This window comes from Canis lupus, chromosome 1 (assembly GCF_048164855.1).
Source record: "Canis lupus baileyi chromosome 1, mCanLup2.hap1, whole genome shotgun sequence".
Taxonomy (NCBI): domain Eukaryota; kingdom Metazoa; phylum Chordata; class Mammalia; order Carnivora; family Canidae; genus Canis; species Canis lupus.
The window spans coordinates 11,671,923-11,691,208 of NC_132838.1; the positions used below are offsets into that span (position 1 = coordinate 11,671,923).

At 37.3% G+C, this 19,286-nt stretch overlaps 1 long non-coding RNA gene across 1 annotated transcript in view; it reads left to right on the forward strand.

Moving 5' to 3' along the window:
• The first annotated feature begins 668 nt into the window (after positions 1-668).
• The window catches only part of LOC140611932 (uncharacterized), a 30,551-nt gene continuing 11,933 nt past the window's right edge, over positions 669-19,286 (forward strand). The window contains exons 1-2 of the long non-coding RNA XR_012013254.1: positions 669-801; positions 2,019-2,180. This is a non-coding gene — a long non-coding RNA (uncharacterized lncRNA). The remainder of the gene's footprint in view (positions 802-2,018; positions 2,181-19,286) is intronic.

Here is a 19,286-nt window from a genome sequence, read left to right on the forward strand (position 1 = left end):
CTCATGAATAAATAAATAAAATCTTGAAAAAACAATTAAATATAAAAAGGAAACCTATGAAATAGGCAAACATTTGCAAACTATATATATATATCACATATATCATACATCAAATCACATATATATAAGATTAATATATTTGGTTATTATCCAAAATATATAAGGAACTTGTATAATTGTTACATTAATTAAGCAAGGAGGCCCTGAGCCTGAGCTGGCTTTAACTCCTCAGGAAGGAAACCCAAATCTCAGCCTGTAAAAAGCCTCGGGGTCAGAAACCCAAACACTAAGGACAACCAATCAAACAACCGGCGTATTAGGATTTAAGCTAGAGCCGTTCAAAAAAACCTTACTTTGCTTCTGCCTTTTCCCAGAACAGCCTCCGGAGAGGCTCCGGGCTGCAGCCGGCCCAGTGTTGATCCAGATGTGCTCATGGAAACTCTTAGAGCGTTTAACGTGCCTCAGTTTATCTCTTCGCAGGTCTGGCACCAGGAGAACACGCCGAACGGGCCCCCCAACCACACCCAGGAGCCGAGGGAAGCAGGTGCAGGCGCCCGGGCCGGAGGGCTCCAGGCCTTCCCGGTGCGGCCTGGATCCCAGCTCACCAGCTCCTGCAGCAGGAACTGGTCTGCAACCGGCTGAAACCGGCTGAAGGCTGACCTAGCCTGAGGGGCTGGTCTATAACCAGCCAAACCCGGCTGGAAGCCGACCGCGTCTGCTGTGGGACCAGGTCCCGCCGAGAGGCCAGAGGGTGCAGGGTCAGCCGGCCCCTTAGGAAGCGTCCACAGAGCCAGGTCTCAGGTGAGTGACATTTGGATGGAGGCACAGCAGGAGCTTAACCTGCCTCAAAACCCTGAAGTACAGGTGCCCCACCGAGAGCTTCGAACCTCCTAAGAAGCGGGCACCCGATGGAGGCGAACCGGGCTGGAGCCCCACAAGCCAGGCCTCACCACCGAGGCCGAGGGCATGTTAGTGGTACCCACCCGCCCACGTATGGCACCTCCGGGAACCTGATGGGGCCACTAACCCTAAACCTGACCCTACCCTGACCCTAACACTAACCCTGACCCTGACCCTGACCCTAACCCAACCACTACCCCTGCTGGGGCCCCTAACCCTAACCCTGACCCTAACCCTAACCCTGACCCTGACCCTAACCCTAACCCTAACCCTAACCCTAACCCTAACCCTGCTGGGGCCCCTAACCCTAACCCTGACCGTGACCCTGACCCTAACCCTAACCCTATCCCTATCCCTAACCCTATCCCTAACCCTAGGGCAGGTTAGCCGCCCCCCCCCCCCCCGTCTGGCGCCCGTGGGGACCTGCAGGCAGCCGGGAAAGGGGCGGGACCTGCTAAGGGGAAGCGTCAGCTCTCCTGGGTCTCCATCCGCGGGGCCTGGGGAGGAAGGGAACAGGTCACACGGCCCTTCTGTCCACATTGGCCGGGGAAACACTGATTGGGTCCTGTCTCTCCCAGGGATAGCTGTTGCTTTTTTGTTGTTGTTGTTTTTCTCGTCTCCTCTTGAGAACCTAGCTTTGGCAACTGTCAGCTTAGGGGACCCCAGAATCTATCCAAACAGAAATGTGGTTGCACCCTACTTGGGGCTACGTATGGTTGAGCAGAAATGTGGCTTGCACCTCATTTGTGGTTTGGGTTCTATGGACTCTGCCAGCTCTCGGGAATTGTCTGCTTCCTATCTTTGGTTATCTTTAAGAGTAGCCTGGATCTTGGAAGAGTGTCCTTTTCACCCTTTTGGAGGACCCTCTTTGCGCCTATGGGTTTGGATGTACTGCCAGGAATATTTACTGTTGGTCTAGGCTGAAACTTAACAAGATACTTGAAGCTTGTTGTCATTGTTTAAAAGTATCTCTACGGTGAAAAACTGACCAAATTGGAAGGGGGTATTTGGAATCTGATGGGAGCTTGTTATTTATTTTTTATTGAGGTATGATTGACCTGTAACATTGTATTAGTTTCAAGTGTACACTGTAATGATTCGCTATTTATACACCCTAGGAAATGATCACAAATCTGGTTACCATCCACCATGTAAAATCACGATTTTTTCTTGTGATGGGAACTTTCAAGATTGACTCCCTTAGCAACTTCACATATGCAGCTCATCATGCTATCAATGACATCCTGATGATGATCAATGACATCCTGATGATTTATTCTGTAAGTGGAAATTTGTACCTTTTGACCCCCTGCACCCATTTTGCCCCTCCCCCAAATCCCCTAATCTGACAACCACTAATCTATTCCCTGTATCTATGTGTTTCATTTTGTTTTGTTCACTTGTTTTGATTTTTGGATTACACATCAAAGTGAACTCATATGGTATTTGTCTTTCTGTGGCTGACTTCACTTAGTATAAAACACTCAAGATCCATCTATGTTGTCCCCAGTCCCAGGGGCAAGATTTAATTGTTTTTTATGGCTAGGTAAAATTATATATATATAATTAATATATATATTTATTTATTTATAATGTACATATGACTATATAATATGTAATAATTATGTAATAATTATATATCACACTTTCTTTATCCATTCATCCATTAATGACACTTAAGTTATTTCCATATCCTGGCTATTGTAAACAAATAGTGCAATGACATAGGTGTATATCTATCTTTTCCTAATTAGTGCTATCGTTTTTTTAGATAAATGCCAAAAAGTGGCATTGCTGAATTATATTGTTCTATTTTAAATAAAATTAAAAAGGAATAAATAAATAAAAACTATTTTAAGTTTGTTGATTAAAGGCAGGCATACCTTTAGAATGATTATCAGCATTAAATATAATATTTTCATTCTATCTAGTTTTACTAAAAGTCAAATAGGCTTATGTTATTGGTGCAGATCCTATGGAAAATATTATGGAGGCTCCTCAAAAAATTGGAAAAAAAATAACTACCAAATTATCCAGCAGTCTCACTTCTGGGTATATATCCAAAGGAAACAAAATCAGTATTCCAAAGAGATATTTGCACACTTATGTTTAGTGCAACATTATTCACAATAGCCAAGATATGGAAACAACCTAAAGGACTGTCTGAAAATACACACATACACAAACACACACAGCAGTGTGAGTCATAGCTCTTCCATATATTAGTGTGTAAACAAATGAAAGTTATCTGTGAACTTCAATTTTCTTCTTTCAACCATGTATGTATAAATATTAAATGTGTATTTTGGGTCAAGTACATTATTTAAGGCAGATAGAAAGATGTATAGGAACGATACATTCTCCAGTCCCAGTCAAACCAAACCCAATACAGCAATCACTTTATTTCTTTCAAAGCACCTGAACAGATTTCACTTATGAAATGCTAATTTTAATTCCAGTTTTTAATTATTTAAATATTTTGTGTATTTTATTTTATCAAACATAACGTGCCGTTTCTAAAGAGAGTTACACATTGCTTAACATTAGAGTTAAACATTTCCCCAGTACTTCCTTGACAACTAGTGAAAAGCATATTTATTGTGACATTATCATTACCTCATCAAAAGTTTTTGTTCATGGGCTTCTAATACTTTGCATAACTGAAAGAAAAACATCAAAATGTACTTGGGGTTAAAATTTCTAGGCAGAATATAAAAATACAGAAATAGTCTATGTGAATATTTAATTTTTAGAGAATGTTTGCCATCAATATTAGAACTATCTATGCTTGAATTTAATGTTGACTTGATCAACTCTCTAAAAGTAAAAACTAAAGCTGATATTATTTTTTTTGCTAATTCTGTTATACATGCAATTCATAGATTTTGAGAAAATCTATTAAAGTTACTTTATAAGCATTTTATTCCCCTTTTGTAACAAGGACTTATAAATTCCAAAGCCATGTTTAACATACATTTATAACTGTCTTAATTTATAGAGTTTGAGAAGAGAGATTTTCTATCTACATTTGGAAACCAGGGAAACATGTTATAGCATTAATCACATTAATGAGTTAAGACTGAGAGGAATACTGCTTACCTGATTGTTTCATCGTGGAATTTTCACTATTTGCATTTGTTTCTGGTCAATATCTGCTGTCTATGGTACTGAGAAACCTTATACAGTCAGTAATGGCCATGCAATGATTCTGAACTGATCCAGAAAATTTGATCCAGATTTTCCTTTGTCAGCATATCAGAGTCAGGGGTATCTCTTAATCTTTGTCCTACATGGACCCAAGCAATTCAAATAACTTTGTTGCCTTTATTTTATCAGAGTTTAATAAAAAATTGAAAATTATTTTCATTTTTTGCCTGCCAGTACTCAGAGCATAAAATATTTTATGGAGTGGTATAATGCTTCATTTCTCTGTTTTTATGTTTTATAACATTAATCCGGGCAGCCCGGGTGGCTCAGTGGTTTAGCGCCGCCTTCAGCCCAGGGCCTGATCCTGGAGACCCGGGATCGAGTCCCATGTCAGGCTCCCTGCATGGAGCCTGCTTCTCCCTCTGCCTGTGTCTCTGCCTCTCTCTTTCTCTGTCTCTCTCTCTCTCAGTCTGTGTGTGTCTCTCATGAATAAATAAATAAAACCTCTTTAACAAAAAACATTAATCCATGCAAATGCTGGTATTTCAAAATGTAAAACTCTTCTGTAATTCTGCTTGGTAAAATACTGGAGATAAAGAATCTTGGTTGGAGAGGGCGAGAGAAATAAGAGCCTTTTTATATCAAGTGCTATCTGAGGTGCTATCCTTAATTTCTCAAAATCTTTCCCTCTACATTTTTTTTCATTGTCAAACACCTGACTATGAAGCTGCAGTTGAATTTTAAAAGTTTTTAATATATTAATTGCAAACTTAAATGTTTATTAAAAGCCTCAGATCAGGGGTCGCCTGGGTGACTGAGTCAGTTAAGAACCGTTGGCTCAGGTCATGAGCTCAGGGTCCTGGGATGAGGCCCCAGGCTGCCGTGGGCTCCCTACTGAGCATGGAGTCTGCTTTTCTCTCTCCCTCTACTTCTCCCCCACTTGTGTTCTTATGCTCGCTCGCTCTCTCTTTCTCCCCCCGAAATAAATAAAATCTTTAAATCAATAAATAAAAACCTCAGATCAAACCATCTTTAAATTAACTGCAGTAGTACAGTTGTTTTTGATATCCAAAAAATTTTGCACCATAAATTTTATCCCTGTCCTCCTGGAAGAAGACAGCTATAATCTCTTTGATTGTTGCTTTCTAATACAAAGTGAAAATTGGGGTTATAATCCTTCAAGTGAACAGCACAGTTGCTCTAAACTTTGATAGAACAAGATCTTACTGATAGTATCAGTCACGTATTTTAGGTAATAGATCCACAATACTCTTAAAATGCTCTATACCTATAAATCACAACAGAAAAAAAAGTATTTCTGTGGGCATGTTTATACTGAATATATGTGTGTAGATATGAGGTTATTTGCTTGTTTATGTACTTGACAAATAATCTGGCCAGGCTGCTTCTAGAATTCTCTTGTTTATTTCAAGATTACTTAGGAACAATATGTATCTAATTGATTATGTTCTGCATCCTTATCATTTACAATTGGTTTCCTTTGATAGTTGAATACAAATACCTAGAAAAAAGGAGAATGCTACACTTATAAAGCTTTTCTTCCTTTAGTTCTATTCAGTTACTACCAAAAGACATTTTTCGTACATTATAATGACAGCCTACAATATCCCAACACAGATTTCCGTATTATTTTAGCAAGCATTAAATGTTTGCTTAGTTCTAATTATTTTAATAAGATTGATTCAGCTACTATATCTTTTGTGGCTCTTTTGTTGTTAGATATTTTTTTTTTTTTGAAAATAAAGTGCACTATAGGAAATTGATTTCAGTTTCAATAGAAAGGTACCTAATAGATATGCAGACAATGAAAAAGAAAACTAAATTAAAAGATCCATTTTGAAGACAAAGCTTGTCTTTGAATTCCCATTTATAATCCATTATTTTTATAACCCTGTGCCTCTTTAACGAGTCTGAGTAACAGTCTGTGAATTTTGCCTGAAATCTGGTTCAAATGCTTTTCACATTTGAAACATATTTTACAACTGTAGAACTCAGTTAAACATATTTAGCCACTAATCTATATCACAATGTACATTGACCATTAAATAGATCTTAGATAAAATCTGGGGTGATTTTACTTTAATCGGTGATTCTATAAATCCAGGAATTAAATAAAATTGGATTAAACATAACAAGTATTAATAAGGAGTAAGAACAAGTGAAAATAAATTATTAAGGGGAGAGAGAGAGAGAGAGAGACAGTGAGATAGAGTTCTTTTACATTCCAAAGAAGGAGTCTGAATTTCAATAAAGGTGAGTAAAATGTAATGTAGCAAGAACTCTTCACAGACCTTTTAGCATTCAAATTATGACATGCATGCTGCATGGTGCAGTTTTACAAGCCTGCAAAATAGTAACATTAATGGCCCAGCATCTTTAAAAATCATAAGTCTGCAAAATGATTCACTTGCCACGCATATTGAATATTAATAGCATCAAGTAGTTCTGTTTATTAACCTTTTACGTTAATGGTCAGAAATGAAACATGCTGAGAACAATTGCACGACAGAAGGGGCAAATGTTTCTGACGACTGTTGGGTTTCATTTGACAGTTAATAAAAACCATCAAGTACATATTATGTTAGATTAGCCGAGATCTGGATTCCATATGACAAGTCATTATTATTAAAGGCAAATGGAGGGTATTTTCAAATACACCCTGGAGTGAACTAGACTAAAATATGATGGTGCACTCTTGAATGTCAAGGACATTTTGTGCAGTGTATAATGGAAAACCACATGTAATGTGCAGTTTGGGAACTATTTCATGTTCCTCTGAAGACCTCAAAGCATCACACTGAATATTTTATTGGAATCTGTCACACTCTACTATAGGTTCAAGTGCATAACAAATATTTATAGACAATCATCATTTTGATGACAGAGAGAATGTGTCAGAGCTAATAGCATATGAGTAAGTGTGTAATGTCATACTCTTTCTATTCTCTCTTCATTTTCTTTTACTTAAAAATAATCAGCCCAGTTTTACAAAATCTATAAGTCACTCCCTGTTAGAAAAGCAGAGTTATGAATGACTGGGTGATTCTTCAATAATGTAGTCAGCGATAACCTACGATTCTAATTGTGCCTTCCTAAATGTCAGTTATACTCATTAGGAAGTGTGAAGACCATTGGGAGAAGGACGGTTTTGTTTAAAGAATGTAGAACTTTTTAAAGTATGCAAATATTGGTAACCTAAGAAGTAAGTGCTTTGTTACAATACAGAAAACCTAAAATTTGACTGGAGATACAGTATTGTACAATATGAGACTTTTTGTTTATAAAAAGAGCAAAGAACTTGGAATCAGAAGACCCAAATGAGATTGTGTTCTCTATCTGCTGTTTAATATATGACCAACCCTAAGTAAATGGCTTAACTTCTCAAAACCTGGTTTTTTTTTTCAATTAATCTCAATTCAACCTACCTCACAAATTTGTGCCTATAAATACATGTAAGTGAGAAATTTTATAAACTATTCGAAGTTAAGGAAAAGAAACAAACTGTTATTTTTTTTAAAGATTTATTTATTTATTTATGATAGACATAGAGAGAGAGGCAGAGACACAGGAGGAGGGAGAAGCAGGCTCCATGCCGGGAGCATGATGCGGGACGTGATCCCTGGACTCCAGGATCGCGCCCTGGGCCAAAGGCAGGCGCCAAACCGCTGAGCCACCCAGAGATCCCCAAAATTCATTTAAGTAAGGGATGATTTGTGAGCAAGGGTCATCTAAATTGGAACTCCTTGACTACTAGTTGTATACTTTACCAACTAGTTGAGTTGATTTACCTAGATAAGTAAAGTTCTGTATTTCCATAATTATATACCTAAGAGGTTCAGTGTTATAGTTCTGTTAAGCCACTAACTAATAAGACTCTTGATGCACCCCTATGAGGAAATTTTAGAACAAAACAGCATGTTAACCTGGTATGTGTATCACAGAAAAAGAACCAATACGATACATATATGTAGGATTATTATAAGGAATTGGATCACAGGTATGGAGGCTAAACAGTCCCAAGATCTGCAGTTCATAAGCTGGAGACTCAGGAGTGTCAATGCTATAGTTCCATTTGAGAACCAGAATAAGTGATTCTGTAAATTCCAGGCCAAGTCTGAGTCCAAAGGCAGGAGAAGACACGTGTCCCAGCTTTTATTTAAAAGTAATCAGTCAAAAAAAAAAAAAAGTAATCAGTCAAATTTTACATAATCCACAAGTCACCCCCTATTGGAAAATTAAAATCATGGAAAAAAACAAACAAACATAAAATCATGAACTACTGGGTGATTTTTACCCAGTGAAGCAGTCCACCAATTCAAGTGTTAATCTCATCCAGAAGCACCTCACAAACATCCCTAGAAATAATGTTTAACCGAATGTCTAGGCACCCTATCCGGGCGAAGTTTCAGTCAAGGTGACACAAAAAATTAACCATCACAGTAAGGACAAAAGTAAGAAGAATTTAAGACACAGCATTGAGAGAGGCAAAATAGTTCAGGACTAAGGAAAAACAGAATCCAACCAACAATATATGCTCTACTATCTTCAGTTGTAAATCGCAAAGACATTGCATTTTTAATCTCTCCTATAGAACCCTGCCAATGTCACCACCAGGCCTGCCCATACTACTTAAGTATTGCTGTGTCCCTTTTGATTTTATGTTTACTACCAACACTCTAATTCAATTGGCCATCATCCATTAATTAGACCCAGTGCCTGTGCCTTTGACCTAGTTTCCTGTGTGACTCTTGCTGCTATAATCCATTTTCTAACCATCAGCCAGATTGATTTTTGTAACATATATATCGGATTGGTCAATTAAAGTAATTAGTGCAAGTTCTCCATTGTACATAGAACAAAATCCCATAGTCCTATAGTGACCTACAAGAGCCCTGAATGAACTGGTTGGTTCTTACTTTCCTCTCAGACCCTATTTTATACTTAATAACTCTTGCTATGATAATATTAGCCTTCTCTTTTTTGGGGGGAAATTCTGCAAATTAGTTCTTGCCTCAGAGTAGTTACAAAAGGTGTGCCTTTTCCATGGAATGCCCTTTGCCCCATTCATCCCTAAGCTAACTCCTTTCTATCTTTAAAGGCTTAGCTAAAATGTACTTTTTCAGAGAGACTGCCTATGTCAACATTTTCTCAAAGAAATTTCTTGTTTACAGTTTGTTTATTTTTAAAGGTTTTATTTATTTGAGGGAGAGAGAGAAAGCAAGCCTAAGAGCTGGGGGAGGAGAGAGGCAGAGGCAGAGGGAGTAGCAGTCTCCCCACTGAGTACAGAGCCTGACTTGGGGCTTGATCCCAGGGTCCTGAGATCATAACATGAGCCAAAGGCAGACACTTAACTGATGGAGCCACCCATGTGCCCCTAGTTTACAGTTTTTATTGATCACTATGAGTTAGACACTGTTCATAAAGAGTATTAATTTTTCCAAATTATCACTTGCTTCCATTGCCAGTTTTTGTATATACCCTTTTATAGTCAATTTGGACAGGTAGAAATAGATGGAAACTAGTAAAGGGACACCTGTGCTATAATATCATCTCTCTTTGCTCTGTACTAAGTTGGCACTAACTCTAGTAGCAAATGTAATATTTCACCATTAGTATGAATATTTTGATATGACAGCATGGTCATGAATAAAATGTTGATTTCACATTTTCTTTAGTGTGTAAGAGGCAAAATTTCATAAATATTTTACCATTCATCAAAGTGAATCTTGACATCAATTTATTTCATAATTGAAGTTATTTATTTTTTTTTATAATTGAAGTTATTAACTAACTTCAATATATAGCATTCTAGTAAATTTTCTTATGAAATAAAATCCAAATGAGGAAAAATAACTGAAAATGAGAGCAAATATCTATTCTGAATCCATAATTATCATCGGTGTGTCTAACGGAGCTGTATCTTGTAAGTGCCTTTCTGGAGCTGCTTTTTCACAAATGGGTAGAAGTAAGTGGTGAATGTTCATTGAGACATAAAACTTTCACTAGTAAGAAGTCATTTGGACTCACTGCAAACTCAGGACTTAATTGTCTACACAAAACTATGCACACACTTGATGCCGGCTGGTAGAAATTGTGAACTAGAACCCAGCAGGTTTGTTTATTTAAAGGATATAAAGACAAAAATAATGTATAGGAATAGTTGTTTTAATGGGCCAGGGATTCAATATGAAGGAGAAAAAAATGGCTCTCTAGAAGAGGCACATTAGGATAAAACATTATATATAGAGAGACACACATATATACATACCTGTAGAGTAAAACTCAGTCTGATGTGGATTATATGTTTACATAAGGAAGGTACTTGAGTGATAAAAATCAGTTTCCCTTAATCTTATATTTCAGTTGTCATCGAGGTATGCCCATAGAAAAAGATAGAGTGTATTCCAGTTTGTAATGACAAGATATAAATGATTAACCCTAAATGATGAGGAAAGTTTAGACTATATAAGAGAATAGGAATACTCCAAGAAATAAGTGAAATTTCTGAAGCATAAGAAGATGTTACTTTGTTTCCTATATCAGAGGGAGAAAATCCATTGGTTCAGTTATAAAAAAAAAAGTTCAGTCAATCAGAGCATAACAGCCTTTTATAATATTTATCTCAGTGTGGTACAGAAACAATTTGGGTTTTAGATTTCACAATGCCCATGTATTTTTATATATTGCTATTACAAGTAATCTATTTTGTAACATTCTACATAAATAATAAGCTGTAACTTTAAATTCATTGTTTCCCATACTTGAGTTACAAGTTCTTTTAATTTGTTGATGAAAATTGATGGATCAAAATGGAATTTTGATGCTAAAGCCTCAGGTCATAAAATGCTTCATTTACATATCACATAGAATAGCACTTTCAATTTTTGCATTATTCTAAAATGTAACTGAGTATAACAACATTATTCTTTGCTGCAATGGAAGTAGCACAGTACATTAGCATGATTGTGGATTGATTAGATTTCATTCTACATTGATGAGTCAAAGGAGACAAGCAAAGGAAAGTGTGCTGACTCTGAATTTATGAAATGGTGAGTAAAACACTGTCCGTTAACCAAGCAGCAGTGAAAGTTATTTCGAGTTCCCTGAGAACCCATCCTAAATTCTGCATTGTAACTACCCTAGGACAGTGAACCCTGAATAAAATAAAATCATAAAACTTGTATATCTCAATTACAGTGATGAGGGGGTATTACTTCAAAGAAAATAATGTTACCATTTATCTCAAGGAAAACAAAGTACGTCAGTCAGCTTTACCATGAGATACTGAGACGCTGTGCTAGGAATGTGATACAGAAATCAAAACAGCACGACTGATATTTTGCTGATCTCAAATCTGCATGAATACAAAGCTACTCTAGTTTACATTAACATTCAGTAGTAAATTTTTGAACACTAATATATGCCAGCCACTGTGTTAGGCTCTGAGGATACAATAGTGAGCAAGGCTTTTTTCATATTTTATGTCATTGTCAAGTGTGACTTAATTTCTCAGCAAAAATTGACGATTTTGGCACCTTCTTTTCTATGTTTTTTTCTCCTTTGGCTTCAAGGTCATGGCAATATCTTGTTTCTTCCTCTAATGTCTCTGACTTTTATGTTACTGTCTCAATAAATATTTTCTTCCTCTTCTCCTAATTTTAGACTTTCCAGAGGTTTTTCCTCAGAATAGCTCCCAATAGTCATATATATAGCTTTGGGTCCTGATCTATGTCTCAGGCTCTGATTTACTCTTGATATCTTTACCCAGATATATGACTTAATGGCATTCCAAAAGTGTGTGTGTGTGCGTGTGTGTATGTGTGTGTGTGTATTTCCCACAAAACGTGTTCTTTTTAGTTCTATAACTGGCCCCAGTAACTTTTCATTTGCTTTCAAATCTTCACAATCAGCTTTGTATCTCAACCCTCCCCCATTCATTATTTACTTATAATTTTTTTTTCCAGTTTTTTTTTGTTGTTGTTGTTGTTGCTGTTTTAATTTTTATTTATTTATGATAGTCACAGAGAGAGAGAGAGAGAGAGAGAGAGAGGCAGAGACACAGGCAGAGGGAGAAGCAGGCTCCATGCACCGGGAGCCCAATGTGGGATTCGATCCCGGGTCTCCAGGATCGCGCCCTGGGCCAAAGGCAGGCGCCAAACCGCTGCGCCACCCAGGGATCCCTATTTACTTATAATTAATTGTTATGTGTTGTAAATATCATCTAATTTCCACTCTCAAGGACTCTATGCTAATCAAGTCTTAAATAGTCTCACTTCAATATTTAAGATACTAAAATATTAGCGCTGCATTACAGATATTATTTCTTCCACCTTTGATCTGGTCATCTCCACTCTTCATGTATGAAACCCGAAGGTAGGCACCTGGGTAGCTCAGTGGTTGAACTTCTTCCTTTGGCTCAGGTTGTGATCCCCAGATCCTGGGATTGAGTCCTGATGGGGCTCCTCGCAGAAAGCCTGCTTCTCCCTCTGTCTATGTCTCTGTATCTCTCATGAATAAATAAATAAAATCTTAAAAACAAAAACAAAAAACCAAGGTAGTCATGTTCCTTCCCTGAACTTCTAAAATACATTTTTTTTGAAAAATGAACTTATTGGTGCCTGTCTCCTGAAATAAATGCTGTTTTCATTATAGCATCTAAGACCCTCTGTTTTATTATTATCCTGTGTTTTACAACTCACGTTATCAAGAACTGTGAGGAGTCTGAAAGTTTACCCTTATTTCTAGTAGTAAGTTAGCCTGCCACAGTTCCACATGGATGCTGGAAGAAAATGCATAATTCCAGGGTCAGAGAAGAGAACTTATTACTCAGGGCACAGCAGGGAGCATGAGTTATGTTTCTGTGCCCTCCAAGTCCCAGGGCAGAGGTGGACAGGTCAGTTGGATGTTGTGCACACAGGTGGCTTGCATCATAGCAGAGAAACTCTTGAGTTTAGGAAATCTTGAGGTTTTTAAGGAGGAAATACGAAACCTGTCCATACTTTGCCTGAGATAACATAGTGTCTGTCCATCTCAGTTAGAAAACAAATCTGTTCTCTGCCCTCAGTGGGAGACAATATCCTTATCTTCTAAGGATAGTTGTTATATAAATATCTTCAAAGGGATAGGTCAGAACCCAAGAAGTTAAAAGACATGAAGAGCTGCAAGGACCTGCTTAACATTGTCTACCAACACATATATTTCACTCTATTATCTCCCTCTCTGTGAACTCTGATTTTATACTATCAGGGATGCTTGTTAAGACAGAAATTAAATGTGACTAGTGAAGTAGTGAATTGTTGGTGTGATAAATGTAAATGTAGCAGCCAGGGTTTCTTTGTTACTACCTGAGTCACTTGTTTTTCTGTTTCCCTGAAAAGCTTAAAAAAAAAAAAAAAAAAAAAAGAACAGCCTATTGACAACAAATATATCATTCCTATTTAAAATTGCATATGAACACACACACAAGTTATCCTTTAGTTAATTACAAGGTCATGGCAGGAGTAAGGGTAGAACAAGGCAAAATATGGAAGCCTGATGGTACCAGCAGCCCTGCCATTATCCCCATCAAAAAGCAATGTGAGATTTTGTTCTGGGAGGAGAATGATCAAAGAGACCCGGAAGACTTCTTGAAGAACAGTGATCTTTAGTCAAGTGACAATAGCCAACTTGAGGAAATCTCTATAATTAGGAAAAGGAAAACACATATAAAGCCGTATTATTTACTCTTACCTCCTATTCCCAGTTGTAGATTCCTATAAGCCCAATCTAATCAGAAGCCAGAGGAAATGGGAGCCTATGAGTGCAATCCCATAGATGAGTTGCTCAATCCATAAATGGTAGTGTTGGTTTCGCATTCCAAGGCATCCATGTGCAAAATATTTTCCTGTCACATGCAGATGACCAGCTTATGCACTAAGGGGATGGTGAAATATTGATAGTTCAGTTGTTTGAGTAGTAGACAAATGAGCATCAACCACAAGATCATTCTTGAGTCCATTTATTATCATGCATTGTCTTTTTCTCTGCTACTATTGCCTTTTTGTAAATAGACTCGCTGGGTGGTTGTTAATGGTAACTTGACAAAGCTGTTGACTTAAATTCACAGAGAAGGTAACTATTTCCCTGATTATTATAAGCACCCACTCTTGGAGATGCCCTGTAGGTTGTATTTATGTAAAACATGAATATTTGTTCATTTTATGTTGTTCCAAGAATTCCACCCAATATACTTAATCCACACCTAATAACCGCTTTCTCCCAGTCCCTGACTTTCCTGCCAATCATTAATCATCCATTAGTCAATCTACTGCTATCTGTGAATTAGACTGTTCTCATACATAAAGGGCACAAACAAAATTCTATTCATTGGGAGACCATCACTGTGTTTCAAGGCTATTCTTTATTAAAGCAAAATCAGCACTTTTTCTCTAAAGATTCTATTTATTTTTTGAGGGAATGAGCAAGAGAGACAGCACAACGGAGGGGTGGAGGGCAGAGGGAGAAGGAGAGGGAGAGCCAACTCTGGGCTGGATCCCAGGACCCTGAGATCATGACCTGAGTCTAACCGAAGGCAGATGCTTAACTGAGCCACCCAGGTGCCCAAATCCGCACTTTCTACTGCAGGTCCTTACCAGCATATCATACAGATCCCTCTGTTTGATGTTTTTTCCTCTTTGAACTTGCTCTAAGTATTCAAAGTAAAGTTACAGATATGGGTAAAAGATGATATGTTGAAGTAGTAAGAAAAAGGGTCATCCGTCATGCAATTTGTGGGTACTTTATGGATAAACTCAACTTTTTCCATCTATATAACATGCCTATTTTATAATAAAATACCAGTGCTCTGCATGTCCAAATATGTGGTTCCGTGGGCCAGATGATATCCAATGTGTGATTGACAATTTCAATATTGCATAGTTATATTTTGTCCTATGATCACATGTTCAGCCTCCACTAGGACCTAGGAGTTGGTCTAGAATTGCTTTAAAGTTAAATATTAACCATCAAATGAGGGGTTAGACTTAGGAACTTGAGTGTACTTTGTGATTGTCCTGTTAGGACTCCTTGCCAGGACTTTATTCTGCATTTCTGTCTGCCTCCCACATTGTTGGAACTGTTAGGTCATAAGTTCCAAAAGATATGGAAGCTCATACCAGTCTAGATTTTCTGTGGTGTCTGTCCATGCTTTGGTTCTCATTTAAAACTGGCAACCTTGCAGGTCATTGTGCATGTAGCTTCTAGAAGCAAGTTCATATGTGATATATGCTGCCTTTCAAATCCAAAGAGATCCACTAAGAATTGTGTCTTTCATCATGGTAGGTAGACACAGCAGCTCGGTTCTTATTTTCCAATGGTATCCTAATATTCATACCAGTAGACTCCCTAGAAATGTCACTGGATTTATCTTCTACCTTTGGTCAAACATACATAGATAGGCCCTCTAAAGCCCTTCTACTCTTTGCTGACCAGGTCTAAATAGCATAATGTTATTAATGTTATGGATCAGTGAATTTTTCTGTGGTCTATCTGAATGATAGAAGCTTCTATTAAATATATCATGATGATGAGTAGGAGGGTTGACCTAGCACTGAGTAATATATTAAAAATATACTCTTGTCCCTGTCATGAAAATGAAAGTTTTGTGATCTCATTGTTTGAAATGGAAAAGAAAATACCAGTGGAAAGACTTTATACCAGCTGCTACAAATTGGACTGATTTGCTCCAGTAAAGATACCACAGCTTCAACCAAAGTTGCGATTGGCAGTACCACTTAATTAAGTACTCGATGATTGGGGATCCCTGGGTGGCTCGGCGGTGTTTTTTTTTTTTTTTTTTTTTATTGTTTTTTTGGCTCGGCGTTTTAATGCCTGCCTTTGCCCCAGGGCGCAATCCTGGAGGCCCGGGATCAAGTCCCGCGTTGGGCTCCCGGCGTGGAGCCTGCTTCTCCCTCCTCCTGTGTCTCTGCCTCTCTCTCTATGTCTATTGTAAATAAATATATCTTTTTTTTAAAAAAGTATACAATGATTTGTCATTTTCTTTTTTTTTTTTTTGATTTGTCATTTTCTACAACCTATCTGAATTTCCACAGCCTATAAGAGAGAAGTTAAATGGAGTTGTGGCAGGAGTCACCAGTTCTGAATTTTTTAAGGTCTCTATTAGTTTTATTAGTTTTTATAATCAATCTGGACGTTCAGAATAGTTTTTTTTTGTTGTTGTTGTTGTTGTTTACTATTTGTCAGGAGTAGCCAATTCTCAGAACTGCCTCTTAGTCCTTCCCACATTGATAGAACTCGTTTTGAAACCAATAAAATTACTCTGGTACCTATAAAATATATCTATTCCCACTGTGTATTCTCTACCAGGGCACTGACCATAGGATAGGTCTATAGTCCCACTATATCTACTATTAGACTAATTTGGGCCAAGACACAATTAGATGCCTGACCTCTTCCTCAGCCATTTGTCTTCATTAATTGTTCCTTACTCTGAAATTAATATAAGGACAGGCCTAATATTAATATCAATATAGAGTTACCCCAGAGGTTTGTTTATTTCTGCATTTGTAGAAAACACTCATTCTTTTGAAAACTTTAGAGTAAATTCCTGCTCTATATCTTTCCCCTCAGGAACTCAGCCTTCCAATCAATGTAGAATCTAGTAATCTCCAAAGTACTTAAATTCAAGAACTGAGTAAGACGCAGTATATCCCCATTATAGTGACAGTAGTTATGCACTTGCCCAAAAGTCTTAAAAATTTTCCTTGTAAGTACGTCATGAAAATCATAGAAGGCTAGGCAATAATTTAATTTGTAAGTGATCTGAAGAAATATTAGCCACAAGAGTTCCCTGTGCATCCAAAACTCTGAATCCTATTTCAATCCTGTGGTTTATTGTAACAGCCTTGTCTCTGATGCTGAAATACCAGCACCTGTGTCCACCGCTATGGCATGCCTTCATTTCCAGTGAGATCAGGAAAACTAATTCCATGTAGCATCCCTCCTTCCTATCTTTGGTTTATGGAATTCATCCATGAACACAGCTGAGGATTAATTTCATTAAAACTTTGTAATACATACACTCGGAACCTATGCTTTGCTCTTAGCCATATTAGGACTTCAAAAGTTAAAGGTCTCCTTACAAACTTTGTCTTCAACGTCTTTCCTTAACAACTCATTTTCCCTGTGTCTGCTACCTCTGACTACAAAGAGACTGTTGCCTTAAAAACTTAGTACCACTGCCACTTAATGTCACACTGCCTTGCCTTCCAAGTGCTCTTCATTCCATATTATAGCCAGTGATATTCTGAATAATTTTGTTGGCATAGTATGGAATAGATTACATACGTTTTATTTACTGAAGCACAGAGGTTAATTAACTTTCCTTTTCTTTTTTCTTACAGCATTTACTTTAGAAAACTTCTAAGTAATCTGTCTCTTTGAAATGTATGTCAATATTTTAAAAGCTAAATAAGCCTCTTGCCAGGTTAAAGACCCAGAAATACCTTTATCATGGATCTGAGAGTCATGGCTTTGAAATATATCCATCAAAAAAGATAGTGCAACTGCTTTGCCCAGTTTCTGAGGGAAGGTAGGAGCTTGGCTTCAGTGGGATACCTTGCTCCAAAACTACCTCCTGTCATAAAGGCATGAGAAGTGTAATTCCCTTTTTTTTTTTTTTTTTTTTTGATAAAGCCATTTAGCTAACACATATGGCCACTCCAATTACCACACAACTATAGGATGGACTGTGTATGGCAATGGTGCTGCTCAATCCTCTTACTTGGGGGAATGGGTATTGTTTATCTTGAGAATGTATAAGTAATGGGCTAAAAGTCAGAGATAACTACTTCCAGGGCATTCAGAGTCTATTTCTTTACCACTCCCATGTTGCCACTGTTGAATTCCCTTAGGCTGGATAATTCTTTGACCTTCATGGATGGGAAGGTTTCAAGACAGACAGTTGACTGCTTCCTAACAATAGGTGGCTGCTCCAGTGAGTAATTGATAATTGAAAAAAAAATAAAGGAGATGTGGACTTATTTTGTACACAGAGTTTGTAAAGTGACCCACACAATCTAAACCTAAAAATATCGCATTTTTTTCCTCTCTAGGCCTTTGATTATATTTGTTCTCTATCTGGAAGGGACTTATATCTCCAGGTTCTTATAACAATGACATTCTTTTATTGATGCAAGTCTTAAATAATTTTGATAATTTTTAATAATAATTAATAATTTTTTAAACATCAAAAAAAAATAATTTTTTAAACAATTAAACTCTATGTGAAGCTTCTTCAGGTTGCCGACTGGGATGTGATCTTTCTAACAAGACCTAAGCATACAGTATAAAAATTATCTATTTACTGCTTTTCATAATCAGATAAAATCAGGCTTATTTATCTTTCTGCATCATGGGAAAAAGTATCCTTAGAGGAGCCTTGATAATGTCCCAGAAAGAGGAATAAGGAGGCACCCATACTAGAGGTTTGAGTTTGTCCTAGGTGATTTTAAGAAGGGAACTGGGAAGCATGAACCAGTTTGGATTAGACAATGCAAGAAGTGGTAGCAATTTATAAAGGGGTATTTTAATTTTTATTCAGGATGCAAGAGGATTAAAGGGGAGCTAAATTTGTTGGCCAGAGGAGGGGCATATTTGGTCATTTTGTGGAATCATGGCAGCCTTGGCTAAATGTCGTTCTGAGCCTAGCTTATGTTCTGCTGGGAACAGCAAGGCCTGATGCTCAACAAGCCTTGTTTTCACTTTCTTTGGTTGTCGGACCCATTTCACCTTCTTAATTATAAACCTCATTTTTGAAATAAGGTATTTCAAGTGTTTAAATTAAGCTCTCATAATTATAATTAGCCATGTTCTTGCAGACTCTATAGTTAGGTTCCTAATCATGATGTCCTTTAGTATGTATTTCTCTCTAGGTTTGCTTTACACTTCCCTGCTTAAACCAACCAGTTCCCTGTTTTTGACATGGTGAAATTGTCCAGATAGTTAAAAAAATCAAAGTTCTGTAATTAAAAATTTTTAAGTAATTTAACATTTATCCTAACTACTTGGACAAAGATCTTATCTTTGTCATAATTGTTAATGTACTCTACATAGGTATAATCAGATATAGTATAGGAATGGTATACTATAGATGACATATAATGTATTCATTACAGCTTCCTGATACCTACTATAGACAAGGGAAAAAAAGATACATGTTC